Below are 18,665 nucleotides of genomic sequence, written 5' to 3'. Positions count from 1 at the left end.
ACAACAACAACAACAACAACAACTACAACAACAACAACAACAACAACAACAACAACAACAACAACAACAACAACAACAACAACAACAACAACAACAACAACAACAACAACAACAACAACAACAACAACAACAACAACAACAACAACAACAACAACAACAACAACAACAACAACAACAACAACAACAACAACAACAACAACAACAACAACAACAACAACAACAACAACAACAACAACAACAACAACAACAATAACAACAACAACAACAACAACAACGAGAGCCGTGTCCCTCTTGCGCCTGGCTAAACTGTTGGTGCTGCTATTGATTCTTCTGTGGCTCCTGCTGTTGATGCGGAGGAGGATCATTATGTGGGAGATTACGAGGATGAGGTTGATCAAAATCAGAACTACGTGCAACCACCAGCACCACAACCACCAGGTTGTCCACATGCAAATAATGGCAATGGTAGGGTTCCCCATCAGGTACGAGATCATGACCATCTCCCTAAACTGAAATTGAATATTACACCATTTGGGGGTAGATATGTTCCTGATATATTTCTTACTAGGGAGTTAGAAACTGAACAACGATGTACATGTTTACAATATCCTGAGGAGAGACGTGTTCCTGCTGCTGTTTGTGCTTTCACTATCTTTGCATGTGTTTGGTGGTCTGAACATTGTAGATTATATCCTATTCCAGCTACTTGGGATGCTTTGAAAACTACTATGCGTACTCATTGGGTTACACCATATTATCAACGTGAATTACTTCAAAAATTGCAGCGTTTAAGACAAGGAAAAAATTCTGTAGAAGAATATTATCAGGAATTACAAACTTGCATGATTAGATGTGGTATTGTTGAGGAGAATGAAGCTATGCGTGCACATTTTATGGGTGGATTAAATAGAGAGATTCAGACCATTCTAGAGTATAAGGAGTATACTAATATCACTTGTTTATTCCATCTTGCTTGTAAAGCTGAACGTGAAGTACAGGATCGACAGGCATTAGCGCGAACTAACTTTTCTGCAGGTCGATCTTCATCATGGACACCACGTGCATCCTCTATTTCCACTACACCAGCACCTCCATCAGGTGCCACCTCCAGCCGTAATACAAGAAAGCAAGCACAACCACCACTATCTTCCAAGAGCACACCTGCCGGGCCTGCATAGAGTTCTTCTTCTTCCATGGCATCAACAGGGCACACATGTGATATTATTTGTCGTCGTTGTAAGGGAAGAGGACATTTTGCGAGAGAATGCAAATCTCAGCATGTGATGATTGTTACTGAGGATGGTGGGTATGAGTCCGCTAGTGACTATGATGAGGAGACTTTTGCTCTTATTACACATGAAGAACACGGTGGAGAGGATTCTGATCATGAGACGCAATACATGGCTGCTGAAGATGCTGACAGGTATGAATGTTTAGTTGCTCAACGTGTTTTGAGTGTCTAGGTTACACAAGCTGAGCAAAATCAGAGGCATAATTTGTTCCATACAAAGGGAGTTGTGAAGGAACGTTCGGTTCGCGTCATCATAGATGGAGGGAGCTACAATAACTTGGCTAGCATGGAGATGGTGGAGAAGCTATCTCTCACCATAAGACCACATCCACATCCTTACTACATCCAATGGTTCAACAACAGCGGCAAGGTTAAGGTAACACGTACTATTCGTGTGCATTTTAGTATCCCTACATATGCTGATTATGTTGATTGTGATGTGGTACCTATGCAAGCATGTTCCTTATTATTTGGTAGACCATGGAAATTTGATAAAAATTATGTACACCATGGTAGAAACAATCAGTATATTATTACTTTGCTTCCTATGACTCCTGATTCCATTTTGAAAGATGATATTAATAAAGCTAATAAAGCAAAATAGGAGAAAAATAAGAGTGAAAATCAGATTGTGGCAAAAGAATTTGAGCAACAAATGAAGCCTAATAATAAACCATCTACTGTTGCTTCTAAAATTAAATTGAAAAGTGCATGTTTACTTGCCACCAAATCTGATATTGATGATCTAGATTTTAGCAAATCTGTTTGCTATGCTTTTATGTGCAAAGAGGCATTATTTTCATTCAAGGACGTGCCTTCCTCTTTGCCTCCTGCTGTCACTAACATTTTGCAGGAGTTCGCTGACGTCTTTACACAAGACGTGCCATCGGGATTACCACCAATTCAAGGGATTGAGCATCAAATTGACTTAATTCCCGGTGCATCATTACCCAACCGTGCACCATACCGTACCAATCCAGAGGAGACAAAGGAGATTATGCGTCAAGTACAAGAAATGCTCGACAAAGGTTATATACGCGAATCCCTTAGTCCTTGTGCTATTCCTAACATTTTACTGCCGAAAAAGGATGGTACGTCGTGTATGTGCGTTGATTGTAGAGGCATTAATAATATTACTATTCGTTATCGTCATCCTATTCCTCGGCTAGATGATATGTTTGATGAATTGAGTGGCTCTACAATATTCTCCAAAGTTGATTTGCGTAGTGGATACCATCAAATTCGTATGAAATTGGGAGATGAATGGAAACCAACATTTAAAACTAAGTTTGGATTATATGTGTTGGGGAACATAGTAATTTCAAAAAAATTCCTAAGCACACGCAAGATCATGGTGATGCATAGCAACGAGGGGAGAGTATGATCTACGTACCCTTGTAGATCGCAACGGAAGTGTTGACACAACATAGAGGAAGTAGTCATGCGTCTTCTTCCCGATCCGACCGATCCAAGCACCGTTACTCCGGCACCTTCGAGTTCTTAGCACACGTACAGCTCGATGACGATCCCCGGGCTCCGATCCAGCAAAGTGTCGGGGAGGAGTTCTGTCAGCACGACGGCATGGTGACGATCTTGATGTATTACCGACGCAGGGCTTCGCCTAAGCACTACAACAATATGATCGAGGTGGAATATGGTGGCAGGGGGCACCGCACACGGCTAAGGAACGATCTCAATGATCAACTTGTGTGTCTAGAGGTGCCCCCTGCCTCCGTATATAAAGGAGCCAAGGGGGAGAGGTGCGCCGGCCAGGAGGAGGGCGCAGGAGGAGTCCTACTCCTACCGGGAGTAGGACTCCCCCCCCCCCAATCCTATTCCAACTAGGATTCCCAAGGGGGAAAGAGGGAGAGGGGTGGCCGGCCACCTCTCCTAGTCCTAATAGGACTAGGGGAGGGGGAGGCGCGCAGCCCTTATGGGCAGCCCTTTCACCTTTCCACTAAGGCCCAATAAGGCCCATATGACTCTCGGGGGGTTCCGGTAACCTCCCGGTAATCCGGTAAAATCCTGATTTCACCCGGAACACTTCCGATGTCCAAACATAGGCTTCCAATATATCAATCTTTATGTCTCGACCATTTCGGGACTCCTCGTCATGTCTGTGATCACATCCGGGACACCGAACAACCTTCGGTACATCAAAATGCATAAACTCATAATAACTGTCATCGTAACATTAAGCGTGCGGACCCTACGGTTCGAGAACAATGTAGACATGACCGAGACACGTCTCCGGTCAATAACCAATAGCGGGACCTGGATGCCCATATTGGCTCCTACATATTCTACGAAGATCTTTATCGGTCAGACCGCATAACAACATACGTTAATCCCTTTGTCATTGGTATGTTACTTGCCCGAGATTCGATCGTCGGTATCCAATACCTAGTTCAATCTCGTTACCGGCAAGTCTCTTTACTCGTTCCGTAATACATCATCTCACAACTACCATATTAGTTGTAATGCTTGCAAGGCTTATGTGATGTGCATTACTGAGAGGGCCCAGAGATACCTCTCCGACAATCGGAGTGACAAAACCTAATCTCGAAATACGCCAACCCAACATGTACCATTGGAGACACCTGTAGTACTCCTTTATAATCACCCAGTTACATTGTGACGTTTGGTAGTACCCAAAGTGTTCCTCCGGTAAACGGGAGTTGCATAATCTCATAGTTATAGGAACATGTATATGTCATGAAGAAAGCAATAGCAACATACTAAACGATCGGGTGCTAAGCTAATGGAATGGGTCATGTCAATCAGATCATTCAACTAATGATGTGACCTCGTTAATCAAATAACAACTCATTGTTCATGGTTAGGAAACATAACCATCTTTGATTAACGAGCTAGTCAAGTAGAGGCATACTAGTGACACTTTGTTTGTCTATTTATTCACACATGTATTATGTTTCCGGTTAATACAATTCTAGCATGAATAATAAACATTTATCATGATTATAAGGAAATAAATAATAACTTAATTATTGCCTCTAGGGCATATTTCCTTCAGTCTCCCACTTGCACTAGAGTCAATAATCTAGATTACACTGTAATGATTCTAACACCCATGGAGCCTTGGTGCTGATCATGTTTTGCTCGTGGAAGAGGCTTAGTCAACGGGTCTGCAACATTCAGATCCGTATGTATCTTGCAAATCTCTATGTCTCCCACCTGGACTAGATCCCGGATGGAGTTGAAGCGTCTCTTGATGTGCTTGGTCCTTTTGTGAAATCTGGATTCCTTTGCCAAGGCAATTGCACCAGTATTGTCACAAAAGATTTTCATTGGACCCGATGCACTAGGTATGACACCTAGATCGGATATGAACTCCTTCATCCAGACTCCTTCGTTTGCTGCTTCCGAAGCAGCTATGTACTCCGCTTCACATGTAGATCCCGCTACGACGCTTTGTTTAGAACTGCACCAACTGACAGCTCCACCGTTCAATGTAAACACGTATCCGGTTTGCGATTTAGAATCGTCCGGATCAGTGTCAAAGCTTGCATCAACGTAACCTTTTACGGTGAGCTCTTTGTCACCTCCATATACGAGAAACATATCCTTAGTCCTTTTCAGGTATTTCAGGATGTTCTTGACCGCTGTCCAGTGATCCACTCCTGGATTACTTTGGTACCTCCCTGCTAAACTTATAGCAAGGCACACATCAGGTCTGGTACACAGCATTGCATACATGATAGAGCCTATGGCTGAAGCATAGGGAACATCTTTCATTTTCTCTCTATCTTCTGCAGTGGTCGGGCATTGAATCTGACTCAACTTCACACCTTGTAACACAGGCAAGAACCCTTTCTTTGCTTGATCCATTTTGAACTTTTTTCAAAATCTTGTCAAGGTATGTGCTTTGTGAAAGTCCAATTAAGCGTCTTGATCTATCTCTATAGATCTTTATGCCTAATATGTAAGCAGCTTCACCGAGGTCTTTCATTGAAAAACTCTTATTCAAGTATCCCTTTATGCTATCCAGAAATTCTATATCATTTCCAATCAATAATATGTCATCCACATATAATATCAGAAATGCTACAGAGCTCCCACTCACTTTCTTGTAAATACAGGCTTCTCTAAAAGTCTGTATAAACCCAAATGCTTTAATCACACTATCAAAGCGTTTATTCCAACTCCGAGAGGCTTGGACTAGTCCATAAATGGATCGCTGGAGCTTGCACACTTTGTTAGCTCCCTTTGGATCAACAAAACCTTCTGGTTGCATCATATACATCTCTTCTTCCAGAAATCCATTCAGGAATGCAGTTTTGACATCCATCTGCCAAATTTCATAATTATAAAATGCGGCAATTGCTAACATGATTCGGACAGACTTAAGCATCGCTACGGGTGAGAAGGTCTCATCGTAGTCAACCCCTTGAACTTGTCTAAAACCTTTTGTGACAAGTCGAGCTTTATAGACAGTAACATTACCGTCAGCGTCAGTCTTTTTCTTGAAGATCCATTTATTCTCAATTGCTTGCCGATCATCGGGCAAGTCAACCAAAGTCCATACTTTGTTCTCATACATGGATCCCATCTCAGATTTCATGGCTTCAAGCCACTTTGCGGAATCTGGGCTCACCATCGCTTCTTCATAGTTTGTAGGTTCATCATGATCTAGTAGCATGACTTCCAGAACTGGATTACCGTACCACTCTGGTGCGGATCTTACTCTGGTTGATCTACGAGGTTCAGTAGTATCTTGTTCTGAAGTTTCATGATCATTATCATTAACTTCCTCACTTATTGGTGTAGGTGTCGCAGAAACAGCTTTCTGTGATGTACTATTTTCCAACAAGGGAGCAGGTACAGTTACCTCGTCAAGTTCTACTTTCCTCCCACTCACTTCTTTCGAGAGAAACTCCTTCTCAAGAAAGTTTCCGAATTTAGCAACAAAAGTCTTGCCTTCGGATCTGTGATAGAAGGTGTATCCAATAGTTTCCTTTGGATATCCTATGAAGACACATTTCTCCGATTTGGGTTCGAGCTTATCAGGTTGAAGCTTTTTCACATAAGCATCGCAGCCCCAAACTTTCAGAAACGACAACTTTGGTTTCTTGCCAAACCATAGTTCATAAGGCGTCGTCTCAACGGATTTTGATGGTGCCCTGTTTAACGTGAATGCGGCCGTCTCTAGAGCGTATCCCCAAAATGATAGCGGTAAATCAGTAAGAGACATCATAGATCGCACCATATCTAGTAAAGTACGATTACGACGCTCGGACACACCATTACGCTGTGGTGTTCCGGGTGGCGTGAGTTGCGAAACTATTCCACAATTTTTCAAATGTACACCAAACTCGTAACTCAAATATTCTCCTCCACGATCAGATCGTAGAAACTTTATTTTCTTGTTACGATGATTTTCCACTTCACTCTGATATTCTTTGAACTTTTCAAATGTTTCAGACTTATGTTTCATTAAGTAGATATAACCATATCTGCTTAAATCATCTGTGAAGGTGAGAAAATAACGATATACGCCACGAGCCTCAATATTCATCGGACCACATACATCTGTATGTATGATTTCCAACAAATCTGTTGCTCTCTCCATAGTACCGGAGAATGGTGTTTTAGTCATCTTGCCCATGAGGCACGGTTCGCAAGTACCAAGCGATTCATAATCAAGTGGTTCCAAAGTCCATCAGTATGGAGTTTCTTCATGCGCTTTACACCGATATGACCTACACGGCAGTGCCACAAATAAGTTGCACCATCATTATCAACTCTGCATCTTTTGGCTTCAACATTATGAATATGTGTATCACTACTCTCGAGATTCAATAAGAATAGACCACTCTTCAAGGGTGCGTGACCATAAAAGATATTACTCATATAAATAGAACAACCATTATTCTCTGATTTAAATGAATAACCGTCTCACATCAAACAAGATCCAGTATAATGTTCATGCTTAACGCTGGCACAAAATAACAATTATTTAGGTCTAATACTAATCCCGAAGGTAGATGTAGAGGTAGCGTGCCGACCGCGATCACATCGACTTTGGAACCGTTTCCCACGCGCATCGTCACCTCGTCCTTAGCCAATCTTCGCTTAATCCGTTGCCCCTGTTTCGAGTTGCAAATATTAGCAACAGAACCAGTATCAAATACCCAGGTGCTACTGCGAGCATTAGTAAGGTACACATCAATAACATGTATATCATATATACCTTTGTTCACCTTGCCATCCTTCTTATCCGCCAAATACTTTGGGCAGTTCCGCTTCCAGTGACCAGTCTGCTTGTAGTAGAAGCACTCAGTTTCAGGCTTAGGTCCAGACTTGGGTTTCTTCTCTTGAGCAGCAACTTGCTTGCCGTTCTTCTTGAAGTTCCCCTTCTTCTTCCCTTTGCCCTTTTTCTTGAAACTAGTGGTTTTGTTAACCATCAACACTTGATGCTCCTTTTTGATTTCTACCTCCGCAGCTTTCAGCATTGTGAAGAGCTCGGGAATAGTCTTGTTCATCCCTTGCATATTATAGTTCATCACGAAGCTCTTGTAGCTTGGTGGCAGTGATTGGAGAATTCTGTCAATGACGCAATCATCTGGAAGATTAACTCCCAATTGAATCAAGTGATTATTATACCCAGAAATTTTGAGTATATGCTCACTGACAAAACTGTTCTCTTCCATCTTGCAGCTATAGAACTTATTGGAGACTTCACATCTCTCAATCCGGGCATTTGCTTGAAATATTAACTTCAACTCCTGAAACATCTCATATGCTCCATGACATTCAAAACGTCGTTGAAGTCCCGATTCTAAGCCGTAAAGCATGGCACACTGAACTATCGAGTAGTCATCAGCTTTGCTCTGCCAGACATTCATAACATCTGGTGTTGCTCCAGCAGCAGGCCTGGCACACAGCGGTGCTTCTAGGACGTAATTCTTCTGTGCAGCAATGAGGATAATCCTCAAGTTACGGACCCAGTCCGTGTAATTGCTACCATCATCTTTCAACTTTGCTTTCTCAAGGAACTCATTAAAATTCAACGGAACAACAGCACGAGCCATCTATCTACAATCAACATAAACAAGCAAGATACTATCAGGTACTAAGTTCATGATAAATTTAAGTTCATTTAATCATATTACTTAAGAACTCCCACTTAGATAGACATCCCTCTAATCCTCTAAGTGATCACGTGATCCAAATCAACTAAACCATGTCCGATCATCACGCGAGATGGAGTAGTTTCATCGGTGAACATCATTATGTTGATCATATCTACTATATGATTCACGCTCGACCTTTCGGTCTCCGTGTTCCGAGGCCATATCTGTATATGCTTGGCTCGTCAAGTATAACCTGAGTATTCCGCGTGTGCAACTGTTTTGCACCCGTTGTATTTGAACGTAGAGCCTATCACACCCGATCATCATGTGGTGTCTCAGCACGAAGAACTTTCGCAACGGTGCATACTCAGGGAGAACACTTCTTGTTAATTTAGTGAGAGATCATCTTATAATGCTACCGTCAATCAAAGCGAGATAAGATGCATAAAAAGATAAACATCACATGCAATCAATATAAGTGATATGATATGGCCATCATCATCTTGTGCCTGTGATCTCCATCTCCGAAGCACCGTCATGATCACCATCGTCACCGGCGCGACACCTTGATCTCCATCATAGCATCGTTGTCGTCTCACCAATCTTATGCTTCCACAACTATCGCTACCATTTAGTGATAAAGTAAAGCATTACATCGCGATTGCATTGCATACAATAAAGCGACAACCATATGGCTCCTGCCAGTTGCCGATAACTCGGTTACAAAACATGATCATCTCATACAATAAAATTTAGCATCATGCCTTGACCATATCACATCACAACATGCCCTGCAAAAACAAGTTAGACGTCCTCTACTTTGTTGTTGCAAGTTTTACGTCGCTGCTACGGGCTTTAAGCAAGAACCAATCTCACCTACGCATCAAAACCACAACGATAGTTCGCCAAATAGACTCCATTTTAACCTTCGCAAGGACCGGGCATAGCCACACTCGGTTCAACTAAAGTTGGAGAGACAGTCGCCCGCAAGTCATCTATGTGCAAAGCACGTCGAGGGAACCGGTCTCGCGTAAGCGTACGCGTAAGGTTGGTCCGGGTCGTCTCGTCCAACATAACCACCGAACCAAAGTATGACATGCTGGTAGGCAGTATGACTTGTATCGTCCACAACTCACTTGTGTTCTACTCGTGCAAATAACATCAAACCATAAAACCTAGGCTCGGATGCCACTGTTGGGGAACGTAGTAATTTCAAAAAATTTCCTACGCACACGCAAGATCATGGTGATGCATAGCAACGAGGGGAGAGTATGATCTACGTACCCTTGTAGATCGCAACGGAAGCGTTGACACAACGTAGAGGAAGTAGTCGTACGTCTTCTTCCCGATCCGACCAATCCAAGCACCGTTACTCTGGCACCTCCGAGTTCTTAGCACACGTACAGCTCGATGACGATCCCGGGGCTCCGATCCAGCAAAGCGTTGGGGAGGAGTTCTGTCAGCACGACGGCGTGGTGACGATCTTGATGTATTACCGACGCAGGGCTTCGCCTAAGCACTACAACGATATGATCGAGGTGGAATATGGTGGCAGGGGGCACCGCACACGGCTAAGGAACGATCTCAATGATCAACTTGTGTGTATAGAGGTGCCCCCTGCCTCCGTATATAAAGGAGCCAAGGGGGAGAGGTGCGCCGGCCAGGAGGAGGGCGCAGGAGGAGTCCTACTCCTACCGGGAGTAGGACTCCCCCCCCCCCAATCCTATTCCAACTAGGATTCCCAAGGGGAAAGAGGGAGAGGGGTGGCTGGCCACCTTTCCTAGTCCTAATAGGACTAGGGGAGGGGGGAGGCGCGCAGCCCTTATGGGCAGCCCTTTCACCTTTCCACTAAGGCCCAATAAGGCCCATATGACTCCCGGGGGGTTCCGGTAACCTCCCGGTAATCCGGTAAAATCCTGATTTCACCCGGAACACTTCCGATGTCCAAACATAGGCTTCCAATATATCAATCTTTATGTCTCGACCATTTCGAGACTCCTCGTCATGTCCGTGATCACATCCGGGACTCCGAACAACCTTCGGTACATCAAAATGCATAAACTCATAATAACTGTCATCGTAACGTTAAGCGTGCGGACCCTACGGTTCGAGAACAATGTAGACATGACCGAGACACGTCTCCGGTCAATAACCAATAGCGGGACCTGGATGCCCATATTGGCTCCTACATATTCTACGAAGATCTTTATCGGTCAGACCGCATAACAACATACGTTAATCCCTTTGTCATTGGTATGTTACTTGCCCGAGATTCGATCGTCGGTATCCAATACCTAGTTCAATCTCGTTATTGGCAAGTCTCTTTACACGTTCCGTAATACATCATCTCACAACTACCATATTAGTTTTAATGCTTGCAAGGCTTATGTGATGTGCATTACCGAGAGGGCCCAGAGATACCTCTCCGACAATCGAAGTGACAAAACCTAATCTCGAAATACGCCAACCCAACATGTACCATTGGAGACACTTGTAGTACTCCGTTATAATCACCCAGTTACATTGTGACGTTTGGTAGTACCCAAAGTGTTCCTCCGGTAAACGGGAGTTGCATAATCTCATAGTTATAGGAACATGTATATGTCATGAAGAAAGCAATAGCAACATACTAAACGATCGGGTGCTAAGCTAATGGAATGGGTCATGTCAATCAGATCTTTCAACTAATGATGTGACCTCGTTAATCAAATAACAACTCATTGTTCATGGTTAGGAAACATAACCATCTTTGATTAACGAGCTAGTCAAGTAGAGGCATACTAGTGACACTTTGTTTGTCTATTTATTCACACATGTATTATGTTTCCAGTTAATAAAATTCTAGCATGAATAATAAACATTTATCAGGATTATAAGGAAATAAATAATAACTTTATTATTGCCTCTAGGGCATATTTCCTTCAATATGAGTGGTTAGTCATGCCTTTTGGGTTAACTAATGCACCTAGTACTTTCATGAGATTAATGGACGAAGTTTTACGTGCTTTCATTGGACGATTTGTGGTAGTTTACTTTGATGACATATTGATTTATAACAAATCTTTGGAGGGACATTTGGAACATTTATGTGATGTTTTTATTGCTCTACGTGATGCATGTTTGTTTGGTAACCTTGGAAAGTGAAACTTTTGCACCGACCGAGTATCTTTTCTTGGCTATGTTGTTACTCCATAGGGAATTGAAGTTGATAAAGCCAAGATTGAAGCTATTGAGAGTTGGCTGCAGCCCAAAATGGTCACACAAGTGAGGAGTTTCCATGGCCTCGTTGGTTTCAATAGGCGTTTTGTGAGAGATTTCAGCACCATTGTTGCACCTCTCAACGAGCTTACAAACAAGGATGTGCCTTTTGTTTGGGGTACCGCACAGGAAGAAGCCTTCATGGTATTGAAAGATAAGTTGACACATGCTCCTTCACTGCAACTTCCTGATTTTACTAAGACTTTTGAGCTTGAATGTGATGCTAGTGGAATTGGATTAGGAGGTGTGTTATTACAAGATGGCAAACCTGTTGCATATTTTTCTGAAAAATTGAGTGGGCCTAGTCTGAACTATTCTACTTATGATAAAGAATTATATGCTCTTGTTCGGACCTTAGAAACATGGCAACATTATTTATGGCCCAAAGAATTTGTTATACATTCTGATCATGAATCTTTGAAACACATTAAAAGTCAAGCAAAACTGAACCGTAGACATGCTAAATGGGTTGAATTCATTGAGACTTTCCCTTATGTCATTAAACACAAGAAGGGTAAAGAAAATGTTATTGCTGATGCATTGTCTCGTCGTTATACTATGCTTTCACAACTTGACTTTAAAATATTTGGTTTGGAGACCATCAAAGATCAATATGTGCATGATGCTGAATTTAAAGATGTATTGCAGAATTGTAAGGAAGGGAGAACTTGGAACAAGTTCGTTCTTAACGATGGATTTGTGTTTCGTGCTAACAAGCTATACATTCCAGCTAGGTCCGTTCGTCTTTTGTTGTTGCAGGAGGCGCATGGAGGAGGATTAATGGGACACTTTGGCGTCAAGAAGACAGAGGATATACTTCTACACATTTCTTTTGGCCAAAGATGAGACGGGATGTTGAGCGTTTTGTTGCTCGCTGCACTACATGTCAAAAAGCTAAGTCACGACTCAATCCTCATGGTTTATATATGCCTTTGCCTGTACCTAGTGTTCCTTGGGAGGATATATCTATGGACTTTGTTTTAGGTTTACCTCGAACAAACAAGGGGAGGGATAGCATATTTGTTGTCGTGGATAGGTTCTTGAAAATGGCACACTTTATACCATGCCATAAAGCGATGATGTTGTAAATGTTGCTGATTTGTTCTTTCGCGAAATTACTCGCTTGCATGGTGTGCCAAATACTATTGTTTCAGATCGTGATACTAAATTTCTTAGCCACTTTTGGAGATGTTTATGGGCTAAGTTGGGGACTAAACTACTTTTTAGTACTACTTGTCACCCCCAAACTGATGGACAAACTGAAGTAGTCAATATAACATTATCTACTATGCTTAGGGCTGCTTTGAAGAATAATAAGAAAATGTGGGAAGAATGCTTGCCTCATATTAAATTTGCTTATAATCGTTCAATGCATTCTACTACTAAGATGTCCCCTTTTGAAATTGTGTATGGTTTCCTACCTCGTGCACCTATTGATTTGTTGCCTCTTCCATCTTCGGAGAAGGTTAATTTTGATGCTATAGAACGTGCTGAATTGATTTTAAAAATGCATGAGTTAACTAAGGAAAACATTGAGCGTATGAATGCTAAATATAAACTTGTTGGGGATAAGGGTAGAAAACATGTTCTGTTTGCACCTGGAGATCTTGTTTGGTTACATTTGCGTAAGGATATATTTCCTAATTTGCGCAAATCAAAGCTAATGCCACGTGCTGATGGTCCTTTTAAGCTGTTGGAGAAAATAAATGATAATGCATATAAACTTGAGCTGCCTGCAAATTTTGGGGTTAGTCCCACTTTTAACATTGCAGATTTGAAGCCCTATTTGGGTTAGGAAGATGAGCTTCCGTCGAGGACGACTTCATTTCAAGGGGAGGATGATGAGGACATCAATACCATTGTTACACCCACATCCCCTGCTGCTATACATACTGGACCAATTACTAGAGCTCGCGCACGCCAATTAAATTATCAAGTACTTTCGTTTCTTGGTAATTATTCTAATGTTCATGAGAATATCATGCTGCCTAAATTGGATACATTTGTTTTTCTTACAAATGAAGGGCCTAGCATGGATAAGAGGGATGAACACTGGAGCAAGACCAAGCATGGAGATGATGGCATGCGCAAGGGGATCAAGAATAGAGTTACAAGTGATGATTTCAGGACTTTGAAGCCACCATAAGGAGTGCATGAAGCCCTGGACGAAATATACAAGATGCCACTTCATAAATTTCGTCCAGAGGCTATTCTAGGTGTTGCATCACCTTATTATTGGGCCAGGCCCATGTATTTTCGAAATACTTAAGTATAGGTTGTTTTTAGAGTCCGTATGTGTGGGGAAACAAGAGTTAGGGTTGGTTTCGGACCCCTCCTCCAAGGGACACGAAATCCCCCCCCCCTCTTCCTCCATATATACAACCCTTAGGGCGTCGATTAGACTTTGGGTTTTGTTTAGATTAAAAATTTGCCATAACTGCAACTTCGCGTACTTCGTTTGTGTCCAACGACCAGACCAAGACGTCATAGAACCCCACCTTCATTAATAAAGCTTTCCTCTTTTATTCGCAATATCTAGATTGCAATCTCAGTTTCTTTCTTGTTCTTTGTTTGCTCGCAGGAAATAGACCCTCGTGGTCAGGTTGATCATGCTCCGGCGTGGTCAATAACCCTCAAAAGTTGGTTTAGCGATTGCTAAGGCGCGACGTCTTCGCACATTCTTAGTCGGATCGTCAAAGTCGACTCCCACAGAAAATGATATCTATCTCATCGAAACATCCGGACACCTTTGCCTCTAACACCATGTCATCTAGCCTAGGAATAGGATGGCGATAACAAATAGTAATATTATTAATGCCTCTACAATCAACATACATACGCGATGTACCATCCTTTTTTGGCACTAGTATAATGGGAACAGCACAAGGACTAAGAGATTCGCGTATATAACCTTTGTCAAGCAGCTCCTATACTTGACGCATAATCTCCTTCATCTCCTCAGGATTGGTACGGTATGGTGGACGATTAGGCAGCGAAGCACCAGTAATTAAGTCAATCTGATGCTCAATCCCTCTAATCGGTGGTAATCCTGGTGGCATGTCTTGTGGAAAGACGTCAGGGAACTCCACAGTGACAGCAGGTGGCAAAGAGGAAGTTACATCCTCGAAAGAAAATAACACCTCTTTGCACACGAAAGCATAGCAAACAAATTTGCTGAAATCTAGATCATCAATATCAGATTTGGTGGCAACTAAACATGCACTTTTCAATTTAATTTCGAAATGGAATCAGGAGTCATAGGAAGCGAAGTAGTATTTTTGTCCTTATGAACAAGAGTATACTGATTGTTTCTACCATGGTGTACATATTTTTTATCAAATTGCCATGGTCTACCAAGTAATAAGGAACATGCTTGCATAGGTACCACATCACAATCAACATAATCAACATATGTAGAGATACTAAAATGCACACGAACAGTACGCGTTACCTTAACCTTGCCACTGTTGTTGAACCATTGGATGTAGTAAGGATGTGGATGTGGTCTTGTGGTGAGAGATAGCTTCTCCACCATCTCCATGCTAGCCAAGTTGTTGCAGCTCCCTCCATCTATGATGACGCGAATAGAACGTTCCTTCACAACTCCCTTTGTATGGAACAAATTATGCCTCTGATTTTGCTCTGCTTGTGTAATTTGCACACTCAAAACACGTTGAGCAACTAAACATTCATACCTGTCAGCATCTTCAACAGCCATGTATTGCGTCTCATGATCAGAATCATCTCCACCATGTTCTTCACTAGTAATAAGAGCGAAAGTCTCCTCATCATAGTCACTAGCGGACTCATACCCATCATCCTCAGTAACAATCATCACATGTTGAGATGGGCATTGTCTCGCATAATGACCTCCACCCTTGCAACGATGACAAATAATATCATGTGTTTACCCTGTTGATGCCATGGATGAAGAAGAGCTCTGTGCAGGCCCAAAAGGTGTGCTCTTGGCAGATAGTGGTGGTTGTGCCTGCTTTCTTGTATCATGGTTGGTGGTGGCAACTGACGGAGGCGCCAGTGCATCAGAACATGTGGAAGTAGAGGATGCATGCGGTGTCCATGATGAAGGTCGACCTGTAGAAAAGTTAGTTCCCGCCAATGCCTGTCGATCCTGCACTTCACGTTCATCTTTGCAAGCAAGATGGAATAAACGAGTGATATTATTATATGGGACATTTACATCTATGCCCCTAATTTGCGCCCACTCTCACATTTACCCCTAATTTCAAAGCCTGCTCAAATTTGACCCTCCGCTGTTAGGTGCACTTACAGAAATACCCTTCTGTGCCGTTACCGTCCGGTCAAAGCAGGTCAAAGCCGGTCAAAGGGCTTTGACCGTCCTGAAAAAAATAGCAAACAAATTCTAAAAAATCTAAAAATTTGTGGGATCAAAGGTACTCAGGTTTGCAAGGTGCGTGAAAAGTTTCGTGTTGTTTGTACATTCCAGGAGCTTGTTCAGAGGAAAAACAATAAATATGTAAGCATGTGAACAGTAAATTCAAAAAAATAGCAAGAAAATTCAAAAAAATATGAAATTTCTTGGCATCAAAGAGGCGCGAGTCTGCAAGCTGCGTGCAAATTTTTGTTGTGTTTGGACATTGGAGGGGCTTGTGGAGAAAAAAACAAAATTTGGATCGAAAAAAAACTTGGGAAAAATGACTATTTTGTTTTTTCTTGCTAGAGCTCCTCGCATGTCATTTGATCACAAAAACTTGCAAGCACCTTGTGCACCCAAGCCACTTTGATGCCAAAAAAATTCATATTTTTTTTAAATTTTCTTGCTATTTTATTTCAAATTTATTGTTCACAAGCGTGCATATTAACTGTTTTTCCTCGCCATGAGCTCCTGGAATGTCCAAATAGCACGAAAATTTGCACACACCTTGGGCACATGAGTATCTTCGATCTCACAAAATTTTAGATTTTTAGAATTTTTTTTCTATTTTTGCAGGACGGTCAAAGCTGTTTGACCGGACGGTAACGACGCAAAAGGGCATTTCTATAAGGGCACCTAACGGCGGAGGGGCAAATTTGAGCAGGCTTTCGAATTAGGGGTATATCTAATTAGGTGGTTCGAGTTAGGGACAGAAATGCAAATGACCCTTATTATATTCCTTATACTCTAGAATGGTCTGGATCTCTTTATTTAATCCACCCATAAAACATGCAAGCATAGCTTTATTATCCTCAACAATACCACATCTAATCATACCAGTTTGTAATTCCTGATAATATTCTTCTACATAATTTTTTTCCTTGTCTCAGACGCTGCAAATTTTGAAGCAATTCATGTTGATAATATGGTGGAACCTAGCGAGTATGCATAGCATTTTTCAAAGAAGCCCAAGTAGCTGGAATAGGATATAATCTACAATGTTCAGACCATGAAACACATGCAAAACTAGTGAAAGCACAAACAGCAGAAGGAACACATCTCTCCTCGGGATATTGTAAACATGTAAAACGTTGTTCAGTTTCTAACTCCCAAGTAAGATATATATCAGGAACATATCTACCCTCAAATGGTGGAATATTCAATTTCAGTTTAGGAAGATGGTCATGATCTCGTACCTCAGGTGGTGGTGCAGCCCTACCGTTGCAATGATATGCATGACGACCTGGTGGTGGTGGTGCTGGTGGTTGCACGTAGTTCTGATTTTGATCAACCTCATCCTCGTAATGGTCCTCCACTCTGCAGTAGCAGCAGGAGCTACAGAAGCATCAACAGCGGCACCAGAATTTTGACCAGGCTCAAGGGGAACGTGCAGTGCTCGTCCCACTTGATTTGGAAGGCGACGTTGTTGTTGTTGTAGAGGTGTGACAGGTGCAGCCGGCGGTGGTGTGGAAAATGCACAAGCAATTCAGTAAACTTGTTATCGAGCTTTGTTTCGAACATCTTCTCCATGCCATCTATCTTCTCCATGGCATCTTCAAATATGTTTAGCACATCTTGCACCTGTCCACTCATCATTTGCTGAAACTTATCATGAAGCTCCTTGCTTGTCAAGTTCTCCCAGTCAATCTAATCGGCTTGTGATCCTTCCATGGTTAGCAATAATAGAAACACAATATGATCCTACAAACTACTAACATGTGGTGGTGGTGGTGTGTGTCACAAATCCGTTAAGCAAATCTCAAATTCTTACCAGTTCTTACCCAGCAGCAGGAGGTGATCTGCAACTATTGTAGTCAAAACTCTCAAAGCTTGGATAGAGCGATTACCAGGGAGAGTCAAACGCACGACGTAGATGTATGTGGAGCTAGGAAGCCTTATAATATGGTAGCAAAAAGGGTCAGCAATAATCAATTCACAGATGCAAAATTGAATAAACGCTCAACGACGATACTGTGCTGGTCCTAGGCTAGACCGTGCTAGAGACGCGAGCCTAGAACACTAACAAAATCACGGCACTGCACGTAAACAAGGGAGGAGCACACTTTGAATATTTTTCTCTTCTTTTTCTCTTTTTTCCTCTTTTTTTCTCCGCAACAATTTTTTTTTGAAAGAGTCTACAGATGGTCTAAAACTGCCTAGCCAGAATTTTCCAGACTTAGTTATTTTTTGAAACTATTTTTCTTCTGCGGGTGGCACGAAAATTGGGGACTCCTACTCTGTCACGACTCGGAGTATGGCGTGATCTGGAAATCAAACACAAAGACACAAATACTAGACTCGGACTAGGACTCGTGGCGGAGATGAAACCGATGGAAACTCGGACTGCTGGCGGAGATATGTAGGGCGGTGGTACACGGACTGGTGGCAAATCTATGATGGAGGTGGACTCGGATTATCGTGATGGCGATGGATATGTGGTATATGGCAGCGGCGATGATGATGGTGGTATATGACAGCGGTGATGACGATGGCGGTATATGGCATCGGTGACGATGATGGTGGTATATGGCAACGGTGATGATGATGATGCGGCGGCGGCGTGACAACTTGTGAATAGAACTCGAAACTCTAAGGGACTAGACACTAAGACCAGCAACTAGACACGATG

Source organism: Triticum dicoccoides, chromosome 2A (genome assembly GCF_002162155.2).
Source record: "Triticum dicoccoides isolate Atlit2015 ecotype Zavitan chromosome 2A, WEW_v2.0, whole genome shotgun sequence".
Lineage (NCBI taxonomy): Eukaryota > Viridiplantae > Streptophyta > Magnoliopsida > Poales > Poaceae > Triticum > Triticum dicoccoides.
Note: the sequence above shows the minus strand (reverse complement) of the source record.